Source organism: Cervus canadensis, chromosome 14 (assembly GCF_019320065.1).
Source record: "Cervus canadensis isolate Bull #8, Minnesota chromosome 14, ASM1932006v1, whole genome shotgun sequence".
NCBI classification, from domain to species: Eukaryota; Metazoa; Chordata; class Mammalia; order Artiodactyla; family Cervidae; genus Cervus; species Cervus canadensis.
In genome coordinates, this window is record NC_057399.1 from 60,590,068 (window position 1) to 60,613,231 (window position 23,164).

Here is a 23,164-nt window from a genome sequence, read left to right on the forward strand (position 1 = left end):
CGCATCAGGTGGCCAAAGTATTGGAGCTTCAGCATCAGTCCCTCCAATGTATATTCAGGACTGATTTCCTTTAGGATTGACTGGTTGGATCTCCTTGCTGTCCAAGGGACTCTCAAGAGTCTTCTCCAACACCATAGTTCAAAAGCATCAATTCCTCAGCACTTAACCTTCTTTATGGTCCAGCTCTCACATGTACATGACTGCTGGAAAACCACAGCTTTGACTAGACAAACCTTTGTCAGCAAAGGTCCAGATGCCATGATCTGGGACCACGTGCCACGATCTTAGTTTTTTTAAGGCTGAGTTTTAGTGTCAGTTAATTGTGGATGTGATGGTTAATTGTATGAGTCAACTTGACTTGGTCAAAGTATCTAGATGTTTGGTCAAACAACAGTCTGGATGTTCCTGTGAGTGTATTTTTTAGATGAGATCAACATTTAAGTCAGTGGACTTTGAGTAATGCAGATCACCCTCTATGCTGTGGATGGGCCTCATCCAGTCAGTTGAAGGCCTTGATATTTAAAAGATGGACATTCCCTGAGGAAGAGAGAATTCTGCCTTCCAAATTGTGTTTAGATTTGAGCTGCAGCATCAACTCTTCCTGCCAGCCCACCACACACACTCACCCTATTCATTCTTCTTCTCCAGAGAATGCAGACTAACACAGTGGGGTTTGTTGAGACAGGCCCTTTATGAAGACCACCCCTTCCGGTTCCCTAGCACAGCTATACACTCTGCAGGATCACATGAACCTGCTTTCCCAATCCCCACTTTCAGCAGTCCTTGTCTGGACATCACCCCAGCTAGAGCATCTCTTACAAGATGCTCTCAGCCTACCCATCCGAGTGCATTTAGTCTTGGCCTACCCATCTGACATCACCTTTGCTAACAATTTTGAACTTCATTCTCTAAATAATAGGCAGAGTCTTTAAAGAGATTCATGGTTGTTTGTTTCTTTGGGAAAATGAATCTGGAAAGATGTACTTGAGTTGAAAGCCATTGGTGGCAGGGAGAATATAGCTGACACTCAAGCAAGTGAGTCTGGATTCAGGAGTTGTTATTGAAATAGATTCTCCAAGTGCATTTGACTGCTCAGTCTCCAGCGGACTCTCCTCACCCAGCCCCCAGCCCACCCCAGGTTGGGTTACTAGGAAAGCACACATGGACTTGTTACCCCTACACATAGCTTACATAGCACTGGTCCAGGGGCTCCAGCCAAGGTCTCACCCTTTGTCTTCCTCAGCCCTGTGTCCCCCAGGCTGTGGGGGACAAATATGAGAGGATCAGAAAGACCCCTCTCAAGGGAAGACGTGACAGATCTCATATCACAGTGAATAGCCCACCCGCATCACCTTTCCAGTGCTACTTCTGCATCCTTCTGGTACTGTCTGGAGACTGACATCAGCTACTATCAGCTACACCCCTCATCCCTTGTCTGAGAACACCCTCTGCAAATCCTCCTCAGGCTGGCTACCCCTCCCAGTGTGGGGTACTTACAGTCAGTCTTCAGCAAAAACAAGGACAGAACATTACCATTTTAATATCTGCATTTACGTAAAGCAATTATGATCATGTTAGTCCCCTGTTTTGAATCTTTTAATAGCTCCCTATTGGCACCGGTGTGAAGTCTCATTTCTTAGCTCAACTTACCAGGCTCCTCACTGCCCTCACACCTGGGCTCTAAGCATTGATTTCTTTTAAGTCCCTGAATTGATCTTTGCTCTTCTCTCCCCTGTCAGATCTCAAACATGCTGTTTGAGATCCCACTATTGCCTCCACCATACCAGATAAGTCCTCCTTGTCCATCAGGTCGAGGATTGATTATTATCTCTGACTGTTCGCCTGACCTCCCCACAAATACCAACTTAGACACCTCTACTAAGTGTACCCCAAACACCTTTCTCTACAGTAGTTAGTAACTGTGTGTTTAACCATGTGTCACCTCAATTACCAAGCATGCAGCAGTAAGGGCAGCCTTGTGTGTCCAGCTAGTGGCTGTGCACCCAGAGCCTAGCAGTGACTAGTGACGCACAGTGCCCAACAAATATTGATTAACTTTTGGCTTTATCTTGATAGTCATTATTAGGAAAAATTAAATTACATCGGAATTCAGTCACGTGAAAAAGGAAACAAGATTCTGTCTGTTGTCAAACTTGGCATTTGAGTGGATTGCAAAGGTACAGTTAGAAAGCTATTAAAAGATCCCTGGCACTTCAGTTACAAATGCAGAAACAGGATTTCAAATAAACAGGGACTCCAAAGATTGTTTGGGCTTCCCAGGTAACACTAGTGGTAAAGACCCTGCCTGCCAACACTGGAGACAGAAGAGACGCAGGTTAAATCAATTCCTGGGTTGGGGAGATCCCCTGGAGGAGAAAATGGCAAACCACTCCAATATTCTTGCCTGGAGAATCCCCATGGACAGAGGAGCCTGGTGGGCTACAGTCCATGGGGTTGCACAAGAGTCAGACACAACTGAGTGACTGAGCAACCACGCACACCAGAGATTATTTTAAACATCATTGACATTTCAAAGAGTAAGTTATAAGAAACTTTCTTTGGGGGACCTGAGGATACAATTCTTGTATCTTGCAGAGGTAAAGCATTGAAATACTTTTCAAAACAAGACCTTGAGCCAAAGGTCAACATTTAATCATTTCTTTACTTAATATTTTATATCTTTTAAGGGTCTTAAAATTTCAATGATAGAAATTACTCTCTGCATCTTCAACTAGCGTGAACTGGGAATTAAATAAGAATGCCTATTTTTAGTCTAGTTAAAGATGATAGAAGATATGTGTCAATTCCCAGGATTCTGTAATTTAAATGGTAACTGAGTTGATATCTCACTCTAAAATAGTGACTTAAAGAAAACCACATTGCTTCATTAAAATTAAAATCTTGTCAAAACACTTTCAACTATTTCCCCTCATTTATTTGATTTGTCCTTCTATCATGAAGTCAAATTAGATTAGAGTTTACTAAGTCTTCACAAACCACATTGGTCAATATCTTGGCTATTTGTGAGAATTTTATGCAGTAGTTAATGATTTGTTTCAATCATCAAAAGAAAGTTAAACTGTCCCTCCTGTAGTACCCAAGATGCTGTGTTTAAAAGGTAAACATGCCTATGACCTGAAATACACTCAAGGTAACAAGTACTTTGTACCTGTCTGAGAATAACTGATGCCTTTTTTCTCTGTTCTAATCTTACTTGTGTAATCATCCAGGCCATATCACTTCCACTGATCTTCAGTAACAACTGATTCTGCTTCTGTAGACTGAAGTTAAAGAAAATGGAAATAGTTAACTCTACATCATGTTAGACCCATTAATTCTGCTTCAGTAGCAAACTTTCTATTCTTAGCTAGTCAATGGACAGATTTTGTCATAATAGTGCTTTATTCACAAAACACTTAAATATATATGTTTAATTTTCTTTTTGTTGCTCTTATTAGACACATATTTCTAGACAGAGCCAAAATAAGCATATACCCAAGATTAATAGAAAATATATCTATAGTTTAAATAAAGAGAAAACATACTAAGCTACTAAAAAAATACAAACTTGGAAAAAATTCTAATCATCACAAAATGAAAGTGTTAGTCAGTCAGTCATGATCGACTCTTTGTGACCCCATGGACTGTAGCCCACCAGGCTTCTCTGTCCATGGGATTTTCCAGGCAAGAATACTGCAGTGGGTTGCCATTTCCTTCTCCAGGGGATATTCCTGACCCAAGGCTCAAACCCAGATCTCCCTCATTACAGATTCTTACCATCTGAGCCACCAGAGAAATCCTCTTATCATAATATCCACATCTTAAATTATCTTTCATTGCCAAACACTGCACTTAACTAAAACACTTAAAATTTAGTAATAGAATGATTTCTTAATTAGGTTTATTTTTTATTTGTAATTAATAATCTTAATATTAAGAACAAAGACAAAGATTTGTAATAAAAACATAGGAAACAATGCTGCAGTTACTTTTTACAGTTTGTGATAGCATCACAGACAAAAGAATCAAGTCCTGTTTAGTGACTCAAATAATTGGTCCAATGCATTGCCTTTGGAAATGTCCAAACTGAGTCGTTTCTCTCTTTGCTGGTTAATTGTTAAACCCATCGGCATTTCAGGGTAAATCTAATCAGCTTCCAATTTATTGTCACTAAATTCATTGGAAAGTTGTTTCTAAAATGTTAGTTCATGACAAATGAGCTTTTTGAACCATTTTAAAATACTTTCAGGACCTTGTATTTAGAGACCAAAAAAAAAAAAGTCAAGCTTCTCTCAATGTCACTGGACTGAAATCCCACCGAGGAGAGTTCTCACTTTACAATTCTAAAAGTCAGAATAGATTTTCAACTTGAAAAAGCACATCTTCTACTGCTATTCTCCAGTGTGGTCCAATCTTCTCTCCCTTTCCACGGATTTGATATTTAGGAAATTGAACTCTGACTTCAATTTAAAGGGTAACTGAGCACTTCTCTTTGGTTATCTTTTTCACCATTAACCTGGTAAGATGATACCTGATGAGAATAACTCTTTTTAACTCTTTGATCAGATTCATCTTTTTTAGACTTGTGCATTTTATATTTGCAATTGTGTTTATATTAACACTCACAAAACATGTTAATTATCTGAAATTAAATATTTTCAACTGTTCTTATATCAATAGTAATAAAATCATGATGACAACAAAAATAATCCCCTAGGAAATCCTCACAGTATATGTTAAGGACATTATAACATTATCTAATTAACATTCTCTACAATCCTTTGAATTAGGTATCACCAGTCCTATTTTAAAAGACAGAAAACTAAAGTTCTGAGAATTTAAGATATTTGACCAATCTTGCATAGCTGAAAAATTCAAGATGGCAAGGCCAGGTCTATCTGAATGCAAAACTTGTACTTTTACAGACACACACACACAAACTATAATTTGTGAACATCTTAGATGAAACTGTAATCGTGTCCGACTCTTTGCGACCCTGTGGACTGTAACCTACCAGGCTCCTCCGTCCACGGGATTCTCCAGGCAAGAATTCTGGAGTGGGTTACCATTTCCTTCTCCAGGGGATCTTCCCGACCCAGGGATCGAACCCACGTCTCCCACATTGGAGGCAGACGCTTTAACCTCTGAGCCACCAGGGAAGCCCACCTGTATTTAAGTAGATTTAGTTTAAAACTACTGATTTTCAGTTTCTATGCTGGGACAGATCAACTTTTGGTTTTTTAATCTCTAGGAAAAGGAGCACAGGTCCTGGGAGAGGTTAAAGAACTAGGCTGCTAGAGTCAAGCTGGTACAGTAATAGGCTAAGGATGAAAGAGAAGCTGAGGAAAGTGCATAATAAAGTCAAGATGCCTGTTAAGATTTCTCTCTATATATATAATTTTTTCCCACACACACACTTTTTTCCCCACATACAATTTTGGAAACTTTGTGCTTTTACCATCTTTTCCTGGTTTCTCATAATATAAACCTAAGCATTTAAAAATATGATACTTAGTTTTATGTGCTTATTTTACCATCATTTAAGCATTTAATGTTAAGTTTCTTTTTTTTTCCATTTATTTTTATTAGTTGGAGGCTAATTACTTTACAATAGTGTAGTGGTTTTTGTCATACATTGACATGAATTAGCCATGGATTTACATGTATTCCCCATCCTGATCCCCCCCTCCTACCTCCCTCTCTACCCGATCCCTCTGGGTCTTCCCAGTGCACCAGGTTAAGTTTCTTATCTAAGAAAAATACTTCTAAAAACTTGAAGCTGCTGTTTCTTTACCAGGTCTCTTTGTTAGTGTTTCCTGCCATGTGATGGGTCCCCACATTAATAATCCAGAGGGTCTTTCTTGGGAAAGGGCCTGTGAAGGGCAGAAAGCTGAGGAGTAGAGTTTAGGAGAGCCCACAAAGCCTGCTGGTCCTCCCTACCACAGCTCCAGGAATCCCCACCACTAGGCACCTCCATTTAGGCTGAGTTATGCTTCAGACCTGAGACTGATGATGATGACAATGATGATCAGTTAATGTTCACTTAAAACTCAGGTGTATGGGGACTTTCCTTCACTGGGTGGTCCAGTGACTAAGACTCCATGATCCCAATGCAGGGGGTCTGGATTTGATCCCTCATCAGAGAGCTAGACCCTACATGCTGCAAATAAGAGTTTTCATGCTGCAACCAAGAAAGAAAAGATCCTGCATGCCACAGCTTAAAAGAGCCCACATACTGCAACTAAAGGTCCTGCATCCACAGTGACAATCAAAGGTCCCTCAGCTGAGACCCAGTGCAGCTAAAAGAGTAAATATATATGCCAGGTGTTCGTGCTGGCATGACAACATAACTGACATTTACATTTTTATGTAGAATTAGAGAAAATATTATTTAACAGTGATAAACCTGATGATACTTTGGGCTGAGAATCTGGGAGACAGACCTGAGTGACCCCCTCTAAGGATGCTTCCTCGTTAGGGAGAGGGGGAAGGACCATTAATGGAGAGAAAAAATAAAACAGAAACAAAAAGACAATACAACAAATTCCTACAGTTCACGTTTTTATCAAGGTACATGCGACAAGACCTGAACACAATATCATCCCATTAAGCACAGAAACTATTTAGTATAGATGTGATGGGGTTTGTTCTGTAATAAATTAGTCTATGCAGTTCTAGTGTCATAGATGGAACATTCTCTTATAAATTGTACTAAAGTTAAAACATTTCAAAGAGAATAAACTCACTTATTCATGAGCTGTTTGCACAGAGAAAGTAGGGCTTATAAGAATGACTGGTGTTCATACAGATGGCCAACAGGGACATGAAAAGATGCTCAACATCATTAATTATTAGAGAAATGGAAGTCAAAACCATAATGAGGTATCATCTCACACCAGTCAGGATGGCCATCATCAAAAAGAACACAAATAACAAATGTTGGTGAGAATGTGGAGAAAAGGGAACCCTCCTACAATGTTGGTGAGAATGTAAATTGGTGCAGCCACTATGGAGAATACTATGGAGCATTCTCAAAAAGTGAAAATAGAACTACCATATGATCCTGCTGTCCCACTCCTGGGCACATATAAAGAGGAAACAATTTGAAAAAAAATGCATGCACCCCAATATTCACAGAAACACAGTTTACAGTAGCCAAGACATGAAAGCAACCTATATGCCCAATGACGGATGAATGGATAAAGAAAATGTGGTATAATATACACAATGGAGTATTAATCAGCCTTAAAAAAGAATGAAATAATGCCACTTGCAGCAACATGGATAGACCTAGAGATTATTATACTAAGTGAAATAAGTCAAAGAAAAATATCAGATGATATCACTTATATGTGGAGCTTTAAAAAGTGACCAAATGAAATTATTTAAAAAATGGAAATTGAGTCACAGGCATAGAAAACAAACTTATGGTTACCAAAGGGGAAAAGGAGAGAAGGATAAATTAGGGCCTTGGGATGAATAGATACACACTATTACACATAAATAGATAATCATCAAGGACTTACTGTATAGCACAGGGAACTCTATTCAATATCTTGTAATAACCTATAATGGAAAAAGAATCTGAAAAGGCATATTATATACATATATTGGGTTTGCCAAGTAGTTTGTTCACTTTTTCTATAAGCTGTTACATATACACATAACTGAATCTGTTTGCTGTACACCAAAAATTAGCATTGTAAATCAACTATAATTCAATAAAAGATACTTGAATATACAGAGGAGGAAACCTAACCAGAACAATTACCCATAGAGGACACAGTTTTCCTTGAGGGTCTAGTAGTATTTGAGCGAAGGAGGATATAAGCCATACTTTAAGACAGTAGAATTATTTACTATAATGATCTGAAATAGTAAGTTAAAGACTGTTTTACATGTAACCAATCCATAAGTAAAAACCATTGCCACCCAGAACTATGACGATTCTGCATATGTGCATAAAGAGTGTTAACTGAGAAAGTTAACAGAAAGTATTTCTTATGAGAGTAATTTTAACTGAAATGTTTTTCTGAGCCTATTTCTGCACAGAGAAGGATGTAAAAAAATTATACAAAGCTTGGTGCTTGTGTGTGCATGAGATGTGTGAGGTGTGTAGGTGAAAGGGATCCATAACTGAATAGATGGAGAGGTCAGATAAAAACTAGAATCCATGCCTTCCAAGTAACTGTCCTCCAACCTTACTCCCTAGATTCTCACACTACAAGAGACAGTAACCATATTGTTTGATCCTACGTCTAAGTGCTATTATTTCAGACAGGAACCCTTTTCTGACAATCAACTCTTGAGTTTAGGTTACTTACAGAGAAATTCTTGAATCTCAGAAAATAGTGATTTCCTTTTTGTTGTCCTTTCTCTCTTTATAGCCCTTTCACCAGCTTAGTCACTTCTGGATTCCACACAGAAGCTCACAGAAGAAGAAACACATTCTGAAGGTACCTCTTAATCTTCCTGTCTCCCAACAGCTCTTCCTCTAAGCTCTGTTCATGTGAGACACTTTATAGCTGATTTCCTCCATGACATTTCATGTTGATCTCAACTGTACAATTTCCCTCATGTTTTACCACTTTCATCTTCTTGAAGGAAGAATATAATGCCCCCAAATTAACTTGTTAATTAAGTAAATGTGTTAGTTTATCACCCGGATAGTATCTATGGGTTATATTTTTTCATCTTATCCAGTGGCATGAAAATTTATTCTATATTTTCTAAGTTAATGAAGAGTGAAAAAAAACTGGGATTCTAAACTGACATCTAATAAGCCTTAAATATGAGAAATCTATTGCATTTATATTGTTATGAATTATTATAAACTATGTATACCATAATAAAAATATCCAAAATTTTATCTATATTCTGATTCACTTCCTCCAAAAATAGGAAGACTACTCCAGTATTCATGCCTGGAGAATTCCATGGACAGAGGAGCCTGGTGGGCTACCATCCTTGGGGTTACAAAGAGTCAGACACAACTGAAATGACTTAGCACAGCAGAGTACAACCTGAAGATTATAAATATCATTTGGGTGAAAAACAAGTGCTTAAATTTTGAAGTATATTTTCACATTGCTAGTTTTGATCATAAAAATGATAAAAGAGTGTTATATCAGTCAAGATAAACTTGGTTATGCTCCTGTAATAAAAAAAAACTCAAGCTGGGGGGCAGTCCTAAGATGGACACCACCCTTATGGCAGAAAGTGAAGAGGAACTACAAAGCCTCTTGATGAAAGTGAAAGAGGAAAGTGAAAACGTTGGCTTAAAACTCAACATTCAGAAAACTAACATCATGGCATCTGGTCCCATCACTTCTTGGGAAATAGATGGGGAGACAGTGGAAGCTGTGTGAGACTTTATTTTTTTGGGCTCCAAAATCACTGCAGATGGTGATTTCAGCCATCAAATTAAAAGATGCTTACTCCTTGGAAGGAAAGTTATGACAAACCTAGGTAGCATATTAAAAAGCAGAGACATTACTTTGCCAACAAAGATCCATCTGGTTAAGGCTACGGTTTTTCCAGTGGTCATGTATGGATGTGAGAGTTGGACTGTGAAGAAAGTCGAGTGTCGAAAAATTGATGCTTTTGAACTGTGGTATTGGAGAAGACTCTTGAGAGTCCCCTTGGATTGCAAGGAGATCCAACCAGTCCATCCTAAAGGAGATCAGTCTTGGGTGTTCATTGAAAGGACTGATGCTGAAGGTGAAACTCCAATACTTTGGCCACCTGATGCGAAGAGTTGACTCACTGGAAAAGACCCTGATGCTGGGAGGGATTAGGGGAAGGAGGAAAAGGGGATGACAGAGGATGAGATGGCTGGATGGCATCACCGACTTGATGAACATGGGTTTGAGTAAACTCCGGGAGTTGGTGATGGACAGGGAGGCCTGGCGTGCTGCAATTCATGGGGTCGCAAAGAGTCAGACACGACTGCGTGGCTGAACTGAACTGAATCAATGAAAATAGTAAAATTGCAGGATATAAAATTAACACACAGAAATCCCTTGCATTCCTATACACTAACAGTGAGAAAACAGAAAGAGAAATTAAGAAAACAATTCCATTCACCCTTTCAACAAACAGAATAAAATACTTAGGAATAAATCTACCTAAAGAAATAAAGGACCTATATATAGAAAGCTATAAAACACTGATGAAAGAAATCAAAGAGGATACAGATAGATGGATAAATATATACAGTGTTCATGAATCAGAAGAATCAATATTGTGAAAATGAGTTTACTACCCAATGCAATCTATAGATTCAATGCAATCCCTATCAAGCTACCAACGGCATTTTTCAGAGAACTAGAACAAATAATTTCACAATTTGTATGGAAATACAAAAAACCTCGCGTTGCCAAAGCAATCTTGAGAAAGAATGGAACTGGAAGAATCAACATGCCTGACTTCAGGCTATACTACAAAGCAACAGTCGTCAAGACAGTATGGTACTGGAACAAAGACAGAAATATAGATCAGTGGAACAAACTAGAAAGCCCAGAGATAAATCCACGCACCTATGGACACCTTATCTTTGACAAAGAAGGGAAGAATATACAATGGAGAAAAGACAATCTCTTTAACAAGTGGTGCTGGGAAAACTGGTCAACCATTTGTAAAAGAATGAAACTAAAACACTTTCTAACACCATACACAAAAACAAACTCAATGGATTAAAGATATAAAGGTAAGACCAGAAACTATAAAACTCCTAAAGGAAACTATAGGCAAAACACTCTCTGACATAAATCACAGCAGGCTCCTCTATGGCCCACCTCCCAGAGTAATGTAAATAAAAGCAAAAAAATACAAATGGGACCTAATGAAACTTAAAAGCTTTTGCACAATGAAGGAAACCAAAAGCAAGGTGAAAAGACAACATTCAGAATGGGAGAAAATAATAGCAGATGAAGCAACTGACAAAGAATTAATCTCAAAAACATACAAGCAGCTCCTGCAGCTCAATCCCAGAAAAACAAATGACCCAATCAAAAAATGGGCCATAGAACTAAATAGACATTTTCCTTAAAAAAAAAAAAGACATATACATGGCTAACAAACACATGAAAAGATGCTTAACATCACTCATTATCAGAGAAGTGCAAATCAAAACCACAATGAAGTACCATCTCACGCCAGTCAGAATGGCTGCTATCAAAAAGTCTACAAACAATAAATGCTGGAGAGGGTGTGGAGAAAAGGGAACCCTCTTGTTGGTGGGAATACAAACTAGTACAGCCACTATGGAGAACAGTGTGGAGATTCCTTAAAAATCTGGAAATACAACTGCCATATGACCCAGCAATCCTACTGCTGGGCATAGACACCAAGGAAACCAGAATTGAAAGAGACACGTGTACCCCAGTTTTCATCACAGCACTGTTTACAATAACCAGACATGGAAGCAACCTACATGTCCATCAGCAGATGAATGGATAAGAAAGCTGTGGTACATATACACAGTGGAATATTATTAGCTATTAAAAACAATGCATTTGAATCAGTTCTAATGAGGTGGATGAAACTGGAGCCTATTATACAGAGTGAAGTAAGTGAAAGGTTGTTGCTGAATGATAAGACGCCGGGATTCTTGGCCTCCAGAGAAGATGAATTCAATCCGGGGCCAGAGACGAGGCTGGATCGCTCAGAGCTTTTGTGTAATAAAGTTTTATTAAAGTATAAAGGAGGTAGAGAAAGCTTCTGACATAGGCATCAGAAGGGGGCAGAAAGAATACCCCCCTGCTAGCCTTCAGCTGGATGTTATATAGTCACTAGCAGTTTGTTAATGAAAAGAAAGGAATGTCTTAAAACTCAGAATGGCGCCAGGCCCCTCATCCATAAATTGCATTTTGTGATAATCCTGGCACCAGATGATTCATCCCAGGCCATAAAATGATTGACTTGAATCTTGTAGAAGGGCAGATTACCATACGAATAGTTTCGCTTACATAGATTAGGGGAACAATATCTGAGTGTAACATACTGGTTTGTCAAGTAGGTTGTGAGCCATTTGGCGAAACTTGAAGACAGAGTCTGGGGTATATTAACATAGCTTAAGACAAACATTTCCATAAGAAAAAATGTATTGGTTAACTCAAGGTTTGAGAATAGTTAGCTTCAGGTGAAACCAGGTGTCATGGCAACACAGCATTTTAAGAGAAACCTCCTTTTAAATTTGTATAGAGAAGGAAAAAATATCGCTGGTTTGTTTCCCCTTGCCGCTTAAGAGAGATAAAAATGTCTGGCACTTGCAGCCTATTTCCTCCGTTTGGAGACCCCTGGCCTTCCTGCCTGTTACCCTCTCATAAGTCAGAAAGAAAAATACCAATACAGTACAATAACACATATATGGAATCTAGAAAGATGATAACAATGACCCTATATGAGAGACAGCAAGAAAGACACAGATGTAAAGAACAGACTTTTGGACTCTATGGGAGAAGGCAAGGGTGGGATGATTTGAGAGAATAGCATCAAAACATGTATATTATCATATGTGAAATAGATCGCCATCCAGGTTCAATATATGAGACAGGGTGCTCAGGGCTGCTGCACTGGGATGGCCCTGAGGGATAGGATGGGGAGGTGGTGGGAGGGGGGTACAGGATGGGGAACATATGTACACCCATGGCTGATTCATGTCAATGTATGGCAAAAACCACTACAATATTGCAAAGTAATTAGCCTCCAATTAAAATAATTAACACACACACACGTACATACACCAGACACGAAAAAGAAAATAAAAAAACAATCCAAGCCACAGATGGCTTAAAACAGTGTAGTCATTTTCTGTTGTTGCCACAACAAATTACTCAAACTTAGTAGCTTGAAAACTAACACAAATTTATTGTCTTAGAGTGTATAAGATCAGAAGTCCAAAATGGGTTTCAGTGGGCTAAACGCTTCTGGAGCTTCTGAGGAAAAATCCATTTCCTGCCATTTCTGGTTTCTAGAGGCCATTTAAATTCCTTGGCCCCTCCCTTCTTCTTCAAAGTCAACAATCACATCAGCCCAGCCTCTGCTTTCCACTGGCATCTTGAAGGACCCTTGTGATTACACTGGACCCACCCAGATAATGCTAGGCAAGAGCCCCATCTCAAGGTCCTTAACTTGATCGTGTCTGCCAATTTTCTTTGGCCACGTCAGGCTACATTTTCACAGAGTCTAGGAATTAGGACCTGGGCATCTTCAGGAAGACATTTCTCTGTACACCACACACAGCTCAGATTTGATTCCTGATGCTGGCAAGGCCCCCTGAAGACGGAGAGCCTGCTGCAGTCTGTCAGCTAACCAGGCCTCCAAGCTGCCTTGCACGGTGCCAGCTGCAGCTCAGGGAAAGGGAACTCTTGGCAGTAACTAGATGCTGTGTCTGAAAGGGATACAAGTCACTCCTGCTTCCAGTTGGTTGGTTTAGAACCACTCATATGATCTTGCTCAATTTCAAAATATTATCTATCCTGCCATTTGAAGGACAGCGGAACCTGAGTACTGGGTGAGGGGTGTTCCTATCACAGCCCAAACACTCAGACTACCTCCATTTCCCCACCAAGAGAATCTGTACTTGTTGCTAATGCTCTTCACCAAATATTGTCTTTTTTTTTTTTTTTTTTACCATTGAAGTATCATTTGGGTGTCTTTCATGATCAGTCTAATTCAGAAACAAATGGAGAAGGGAATTTTGGAAAATGTACTTCCAGGACTGTCTTACGTGATGATGAAAATTCCAAAAGGGGTGGGCAGGTTAAAGGGTGTAATTAACAAAATTAATTTTTTTTTGTTAATTTGTGAAACAAAATAAGGCTAAGATGTTCCAATAAAACTGCCCTTACCACATGCTTACTATCAATGTTCTTCTCTTGCAATAGGAACATTCAATCTCAAAACAATCTTGAAATAGTTTGATATTATCACTCTGACAAAGAGTTGAGTAGTCCGCCTAAGTACTTGATAAATGTTGACTTCAAGAGCCAACTTTAAGTCTTTTTTCATTCCAAAGTGTGTACAGTTTTTACTACTTTCTTCCTCCACTGTATATTTACAAGCTAGTAAGAGATTCAACCACTGATGCCAATAGCAGAGTCAGAGCTCATGGTGAAGTGTCACAGTCTGTGAGGGAGGACCATCAGTGCCCACTGGCAAAGCACACCAAATGGTAGCAAAACTCTAAAAAACCATGGAGGCAGAAAGCCTGGACTGTATTGACAATCACATCTAGGTAAACCACTTTATGTCTCCAAGAGTTCTTTTCCTCATACACAAAAGCAAGCAACATCATTGTCAGACTGTGTTGCAATATTGTAAAGATCATCAGCAGTAGCAGACAGGAAGCTATAAATTAATGCATTTATACAAACTTCTTAATTCATGTACTCATATAACAAATAATTATCACTGAATATTTCTTAACACTCAAAATTTATGTTCACAAAATTGTTTCAAAACAGGGAGAGATATTTGTACATTGATTTGATTACTCACTACAAAAGTTTTAATAAAATATATTCTGCCAAGTTTATGTTAGATTTTGTCAATATTAAAACCAGAAAATCCATGATTCCTAGCATTAGAGAAAAGTTAAGCCCCATTTCATAGATAAGAAAGTGATAATTGGCACAAAGACTTTTTTCAGTTCTGAAACAAGTATCTACTCCTCCAGTTTTTATCTTCTTAAATTACTATAGTAACACTGCCTTATTTTCAAACAATTGCATTAATTTATGTACATTAATACAAACTGAATAATATTCATAGAAATCTATACAATCACAAGGTCTATGCAGATAGAACTGATCTAGACATTTCAAACAAAAAAGTTCATTAATGCACAAAGCAATATAAATTCCAATCAAAAAGAAAATTAATAGAGTAATGAGCTGAATTATAATTCTAAATGCTTCTACTGTACCAGCGGACTTTCTGAAATATGTCCATGTGTTTTTGCACACTGTATCTTTCCCTTTCCTCACTCTAATTGGGTTGCCAGGTACCCTATCTTCTTAGTTGTGACTAATTGTACACGGAAAACTAAAGCTGACTGTATCCTTTAAATCGTACATCTGGAATCTAGAAAAGTGGTGCAGATGAACCTATTTGCAGGGCAGGAATAGAGACACTGATACAGAGGACAGATGTGTGGGCATGGGCAGGGGTGTACGTGGAGGGGTGGATGGACTGGGAGAGTAGCACTTGCATATTTACACTGTGATGTGTAAATACATAGTTAGTGGGGAGCTACTGTACAGCACTTGGAGCTCAGCTTGGTGCCCCGTGATGGATGCGTGGCATCGGGGCTGGGTTGGAAGAAGGTCTCAAAGGGAGGGGTTGTATGTATACATATAGCGGATTCACATTTTTGTACAAGCAGAAACTAACAAATTTGGTAAAGCAACTAACTATACTCCAAAAAAATAAAATCCTAAACTCACTGACAACATAATGTCAGGTATCACGGAGCGAGAAAGGATCAGTCAAGAAGGGAGTCAGCCCATTGTACAAAAAGGGGAGTAGGGGCTGCGAACCCAAGCTCTGTCTAGAGTTTGTTATCTGAAAGTGTGGCCAGAACTCAGAGCCAGTGGCCACCCCCTCCTAAGGCTGTGGCTACAACGACTTGCAGCATCACCAGGCCTCAGATGGAATACCAGGGATTATGTATGAAACATTAATGCAATGCCATTACTTCTGTTTTTGAAAGAACCTGATAGTTTAATCATTTACTCATCAATAATGAAATCCATAACTGTAAGGCAGGTGCAGAGAAAAAGAGAGTGAGCTGCGTAATCAGACAAGAAAAGGAAATTTATTTGAGGGAAAACAAGAGGGTGACTGGCCCTTGAGAAGAACCAGCATCCTCCCTTTCTGATGGGGTCTGTCTTATACTCTTCTAACCACACATTCTGAGAAACAAACTCACTCAGAAGGACAATGCAGATAGTGGAGTGCAGTTTATTACACCAGCAGGCCCAAGGCAGAGTCACCTTTTAGCCAAGGACCCCGACCAGGTTTTGTGAAAACCTTATATACCCTAAGTGTACATGCCCCAAATTCCCTGAAACTAGCCTGAACAAAGGAAAAGAAAGATAAAATCAAAGTTAACCTCTGATTCATATGCCTTAAGCCTAGGTAGTTAACAGTGGACAATTATCAATAGGCCTGTGGTCATACCCCAATAAGCATAATAGCATTTATGATTCTATTCAGTTACACAGATAATTAGGGTATTCTTTTAGGCAATGGAGAGTCTAAGTACAAGCCCTGGGGCTCTTCTATCTGGGGGGTCTGGTTTTCCAGTTGGTATGTTATTTCCATAGATACTGGGCATATAGCTCAAAGTCCACAGTCCGGCCCAAGCTGGAGTCCTGTTTTCAAGATGGAGCCTGTTCTGTCTGTTTCCTCCTTCAATACCCTGCCAATGGAATATTCTCTGAAGGGATGGTTAATTTTTAGCTTGTAGCTGAGTCCTGCAGTCACATAGCCGGAGGTCTGGAATCCACTGGTCTTGTAGCTTTGAGAAGGTAGGCGCCAGTGGAAAAACACAATGTCGTTTGGGCAATTTGGTCAATCTCAAGGGTCACTGTGATTTTCTTTGTTTGTGAGGTCAACATAATGAGCCATTTCAACCATGAGTCCCCATGTAGATCCTATGAGTAACAGTTTGTTTATCATGTGCAGAAAAGGCAAAACAAAGTGTTGTCTTTAAGCCTAAGCAAATTTGTACCTTCACACATTGCAGTACTCAACTATTTACTATATTTTTAAAAAATATTCTACTATGTAAGCATACTTATGACCATATTATGAAGCCCTTTTGAACAAGTGAAATATTAGCATCATAATATCAAACTGATAGTTTGCATTGTTCTGTGGGATGGAGCTGAAACAATGTCTTCAATGTTATCAACCATAGAACCTGTGATTATTCAGAGATTAGAGACTCAGGGGAAAATATCTGTAAGTATTCTCTGCTTAATAGCTACAAAATATCTATTAAATATTATCCTGCTAGTAAAGACATAGCAAGTGACTTTCCATCAGTTGGAAATCTCTTTACAAAAATAGATTCAGCTCAATAATAATCATATTAATGCAATTTTTAAAGCATCTGACTTCTACAAAGAAATTGAACTGCATAATACCATTTTAATGATTCATGCATAATTAGTGTTCACTTTTATGTAATGCTGGTTTGAGTAATATTAATTATACTAATTTTATCAGTTTATGATAATATATGTTAAACATATTTTGTTAGGCTGATACTTAATATTTTTAATATATTTATATATTGAATGTATCACCTACTGAGTTTTACCGATTTTTTAATTTTGTGAAGTCTTAACACTTTAATGTAATACTAATATTACTGCCATCATTAATGATGAAGCAGTAAAAGTGCTAGCATAACTATTATGTTCTCTTTCCTGATTCATCTCCCCAGAACTTGCCAATCTCCCCTGTGCCCCACAAACAGTGGAAAAACCTGAGGACTGCAGGTAGGACCAGAAAGGCTGATACATCCTAAAACAATGGTGCATCAACAGCCCTGACCCCAGGGCTCTTTCTTAGGTTTTACTGGGATGACAGGACTGAAGGGAACATCCACTGAGGACTGAGATTAAATTCACCTTTAGCACAAAGACAGAAGGTGGATTTTTTTAGTATCATAATTCTTACACACGAACAACTGAGATGGCAAGTTCATGTCTCTTGTCTCTCACTCTTTCTCCTATCCACACTGAAGCCTGCATTACCACATGGCCCCTCTCTGGTCAACACTGCTAAGCTGTCTGCTTAGAATTTGGGTCCATAGGAAACAGCACATCTTCCCCTGAGTCTCTCCTCACTGTCTTCCAGGAACCAGGCCGCCATCCCCTCAGGGTGTCTCTTAGGTTTGATTGTAAGACTCTTAAGAAACATCAGTTCTTACCTTGTATTTAAATTACTTGTTTTTTCTCTTCAATAGATTTCCTCGCCTTTCCAAGAAGCACCCAGTTTATTTCATCTTAGCACTCTCATTGGAGCCCGCCAGGGTGGACTCTGTACCTGGCGTCCTCCTCTGCAGCTACCCCATGCCTGGGCCTCCCCACTTCAGTTTATCTTGCCTCAAACAGCCTTCAGCACTGTTATCTCCTCTAGTCCTACTTGTAATTTTTTTCCAGTGACTTCTAGGAACATATCTGTTTAGGTAGGTTCCTTTTCTAATTCTTAAACCTTTCCTAATTCTCATTTTCTGCTCCTTTAAACAGCTGTTACTTCCAACCTACCAATGTCTCCTGGACTTAAACAATTTGTCTCTCACCACAGACTACTCTAAATACTGTTCATCTCACAATCTGAACTTGAATCTGCATGTAACCTCCCCTCCCCCCGCTGCCCCCAGCATGTGCTCTCAGGATTTTTTCCAGTTTATTAAAGCCACCCTTCACCCAGACTCCCTGCCTCCTATGTTTTCTTCTTCCTCTCTGGGGGTCAGTATAAATGTTAAATGGAATGGCATAACAACAGAGCTTGGGAAAAAGGAATGAAACTCAGATATGTTTTGAAAGCAAATCTATACAATTTATTCTGGGTGTATAAAAGTGAAAAGAAAAGCAAGACTAAGCTTTGTAACCTGAGTAGCTGAACGATGGTGCTTTTTTATAAACTAGGAAACACAGGAGAAGGACTCAGGTTTACGTCAGGGAAACTGGTGATTAAATATTCATTTATAGACAGGAGCCATCAAATAGATTTAGACTTGTATTCATGGTGTGTGTGTGCACATGTGGGCGTGTGTGTATAAGCAAAGAGATTGCTGAGGTATGAAAACCCAATATGTTAATAGATAGCATTTAAAGCCTATGAAATAAAGAAGATTATTTAAGAAGAGAGTAAGATAGAAAAAAGTCCAACAAAGGCACATTGATGCCCCAATATTGATAGGCAGGAAATGCAGTCCTGAGTGTTGGGGAAATATAACTAAAATCTCCTGCCAACCCAGAAAACCTCTCCACAACCATAGAAGATAAAACGACATTCTTCCTGTTAAATTCCCACTGTTACAAAATTACCACTGTTAATACTATTGAATTAGAGTGGGGTGTGCAGCACAGGTGATCAACTAAGATTGCAATGCCAGAAAGAAATCTTACTTTTATAGAATCAGGCAGATACAGCCCACTATATACATGTAAGATAATCAATAACTAGTGTTCAAATAGGCTTCCCTAGTGGCTCAGACAGTAACAAATCTGCCTGCCATGTGGGAGAGGACTGAAGCCACCATGTGTCACACAGAGATCCTTCTAGATTCCCATGATAATTGGGTGGCCATTGGCATTAGCTAACTGGCTTTACCCAAAGGAAAAATAAGCTTCTCACACCTTTGTTACAGGAGGGAGCTTTGTAAGTTGGAGCAAAGTCTCCACCAAAATTAGGCTTTTACTCTCCCACATAAACCAGAAGCCAGGGCCCTATCTTCCTTGCTTACATGCAAAGAGATGGTTGTTAGGTATCTGAGATATTCCTGAGCCTTAAAACTGGCAAGAGACTTCTTTAGCCACAAAAACGTACCTACATTTCTTACTTTATAAATAACAGCAATGCTTATTTTTTTAAGTAACAAAAATGCTAAGAAAATGTGAGGTAGAGAACCTCTTGCATTTTTTCACTGAAGAAAATTGTCTTTTTTTCCCTTTAGTTTGTATTGGGTTGGCCAAAAAGTTGTTCAGGTTTTCCGTAAAACTGTATGAAAAATCCAAGTCAACTTTTTGGCCAACCCAATATTTATCCTTAGATTAGCAAGGAGGAAGACTAGGAGCACACAGTGCCTTACACAGCAAGAGGAAGCCAGCCAAAAGGATCAATCAACAAGAAAGCTTTTAAAAGGATGATGCATACAATTTTATACAAGGAAGGATTGAAGAGTGACCTGTCAGATGTGGAAACATGGAGGACTTTGTTTCCTTTTTTTTTTTTTTTTTTTTAAGTATCAGTGCGATGATAAGAATAGAAACTTTGACAGGAGTAACCTTTACGGGAAAGAAGGCAGGGAGGGGTGAATGAGTTCATACCTCTCTTTCAAGAGTCTGCTAAACATAGAAAAGAAATAAGTAGTATTTGAAAGGAAAGGCCACTATGGTTGATGCTTGTGTGATAATTCAAGACTGGAAAATGCTGACATTTCATGAGAACAAGGATGACTACAGGAGTCAGGTCTTGCATAAGAAATAAGAGGAGATGGAGACCTTGCACAAAATAGAGGATTTGGCCTTCTGTGAAAATGGAGATACAGGTAGAACTACAGACTGGGAGGTAGTGATGATGAAGTTTTCTTCCCATTATTTGCTTCATGAAATAAAAAGCAGAGCTGTTGCTTCCAGTTCAAAGGACAGAGTAAAAGGATGTTCACTCATCTCCTCCTGTGAGAGCTCCAAAATCACAACTAGCTGCTGAAAAGCCATCAACAGGAGGATGCTAGAGCCTACCAAAAATATATATTCCATGTTCAAAGACAAAGAAGAAGCCATAGCAAGACAGTAGGAGGGGCATAATCACAGTAAAATCAATATCTGCCAGGTGGGTGACCCACAAAGTGGGGAACAATAATACCAAAGAAGTTCTCCCACTGTTGTGAAGGTTCAGAACTCCACATAAAGCTCCCCAGCCTGGGGACACAACAAAGGGACTGGGAATCCCCAGGGAATATGACCCTGAAGCCCAGCAGGATTTGATTACAAGATTTCCACAGGACTGGGGGAAACAGAGAGTCAGGCTTGGAAGGCACAAACTAAACCTTGGTTGCACCAAGATTCAGAGGAAAGGAGCAGTGACTCCACAGGAAACTGAACCAAAACTACCTACTAGTGATGGGTCTCCTGTGGAGTCATGGGTCAGCATGGGGTGACCACAGGGACAGGGGTGGGGGTGGCAGCACCTGTCTGGGAAGGTCCCCTTTGCTTGTAAACACTCTTGGAGTTTGCCATTAACTCAACCATAGAGCCTGCAGACCCAAGGGCTGGGTCACCTCAGGACAAAAAACTACCAGGGTGGGTGTGCAACCCCACCAATCAGCAGATAACTGGATTAAAGCTTTACTGAGCAAGGTCCTGCCCACCAGAGCAAGATGCATTTTTTCCCACCCATCAGGTCCTTCCCATCAGGAAGTTTACAAGTCTCTTAGCCTCCTCCATCAGAAGGTGGACAGAAGAACCAAGAAGAACCACAATCCCACAGTGACAAAAACAAAACCACATTACCAAAAGTTAATTAGCATGAAGAAGCAGAAAGTTACATTCCAGATGAAGGGACAATATAAAACCCCAGAAAAACAACTAAATGAAGTAGAGATAGGCAACCTTCCAGAAAAGGAATTCAGAATAATGATAGCGAAGATGATTCAGGATGTCGGAAAAAGAATGGAGGCAAAGATTGAGAAGATACAAGAAATGTTTACCAATTCCCTACAAGAACTAAAGAACACACAAACAGAGATGAATAATACACTAAAATGAATCAATATCAGAATATTTGAGGCAGAAGAACGGATAAATGGCCTGGAGGACAGAATGGTGGAAATCACTGAGACAGAACAGAATATAGAAAAAAGACTGAAAAGAAATGAAGACAGCAAACTTCGCAAAACAACTTCTGGTCGCTAGCTGAGGTCATCAGGCGCCCAGAAAAGCAGCCCATTGTCTTCGAAAGGAGGTAGGACAAAATATAAAAGATTAAAAGTGAGACAAAAGAGCTAAGGACGGAGATCCGTCCCGGGAAGGGAATCTTAGGTGGCATTGCTTGGAGTAGGGTCCGGGCCTGAGTGCCCTGAGGACAATCGGAGGGAGCTTCTGTGAGTTGCCAACTTGAACTGTGGGAGACCAAAGGAGAGAGAGTAAATTAACCGGCCCGAACACACTGCCGGCCGTTTGCAGAACAAAGAGACCGAGAAAATCCAGAGAAGAGCTCGCAGGCTGCGGACCGGCCCAGCCCCGCCGGAGGCAGGAGGCAGGGGGGAGGGGAAGGTCGCGGCGAGACACAGGGCGCAGGCACCCGACCCGCGCGGGCGGGGACTGGGGCTGGGGACGCAGAGGGCGGAAGGCGCGCGCACCCGACTGGCGCCAGCAGAAACTGAGACTGGGTCCGTGGAAGGGAGTGAGTGCGTCACACCTGGGGATAGTGCGCCCACCAAGCCCCTGGCTGCCTGGACCGCTCTGACGGGGAAGGCACAGAGAGCAGGCGCAGCTTTTCGTTCCACGCTTTTGTGGAACACCCGAGGGCTGGAACCTAGCGCAGCGCGGGGCGCGCTCCATATAGAACAGCCGGGAGCCTGAGCAGCGCAGACGGAGAAAGCAGCGTCAGCCCCTCCCCGCAGCGTCAGCCCGCCCCCGCAGGGCCAGCCCCTCCCCGCAGAGCGACAGAACTAGCTACCTGAATAAGAGTCCACCTCCTCCAGCCTGTGTCAGGGCGGAAATGAGGCTCTGAAGAGACCGGCAAACAGAAGCCAAATAAACAAAGGTAACCGCCTCAGAAGGGACTGGTGCAACAGATTAAAATCCCTCTAGAAAACACCAACTACACCGGAAGGGGCCTGTAGATATCGAGAAGTGTAAGCTGGAACGAGGAGCTATCTGAAACTGAGCCGAACCCACACTGACCGCAACAGCTCCAGAGAAACGCCTAGATATAATTTTACTTTTTTCTCTTTTTTTTTCTTTTTTTATTTTTTATTTTTTATTATTTTTTCTTTTTTTATTTTTTCTTTTTTATTTTTTCTCTTTTATTTTCCTTTAAAATCCCCTATTACACCCCATTACTCCTTAACTTTCATTTCCATAGATTTTTACGATTTTTTTAATTAGGGGGAGAAAAAATTTTTTTTCTTTTTTTTTTTTTCTTTTTTTTCCTCTTCTTTTTTTTCTTTCCTTTTTCTCTCTATTTTTTATTTTTCTTTTTCTCTTATTTCTTTTAAAATCCTCTAGTACTCCTCTACTACTCCTTAATTTTCATTTTCAATACACTATAACCTTACAAAAAAAAAGAAGAGAAGCCCTATTTTTAAACCGAAGATTATTCTCTCCCAATCTTGACTCTCTGTTTTCTACCTCAGAACACCTCTATTTCCTCCTTTCCCCTTCTCTTCCCAATCCAATTCTGTGAATCTTTGTAG

General features: G+C 39.8%; 1 long non-coding RNA gene across 1 annotated transcript in view; it reads left to right on the forward strand.

The window, feature by feature from the left end:
- The first annotated feature begins 11,157 nt into the window (after positions 1 to 11,157).
- The window catches only part of LOC122453271, a 30,108-nt gene continuing 18,101 nt past the window's right edge, over positions 11,158 to 23,164 (forward strand). Inside the window, exons 1-2 of the long non-coding RNA XR_006272991.1 lie at positions 11,158 to 11,233; positions 19,239 to 19,241. This is a non-coding gene — a long non-coding RNA (uncharacterized LOC122453271). The remainder of the gene's footprint in view (positions 11,234 to 19,238; positions 19,242 to 23,164) is intronic.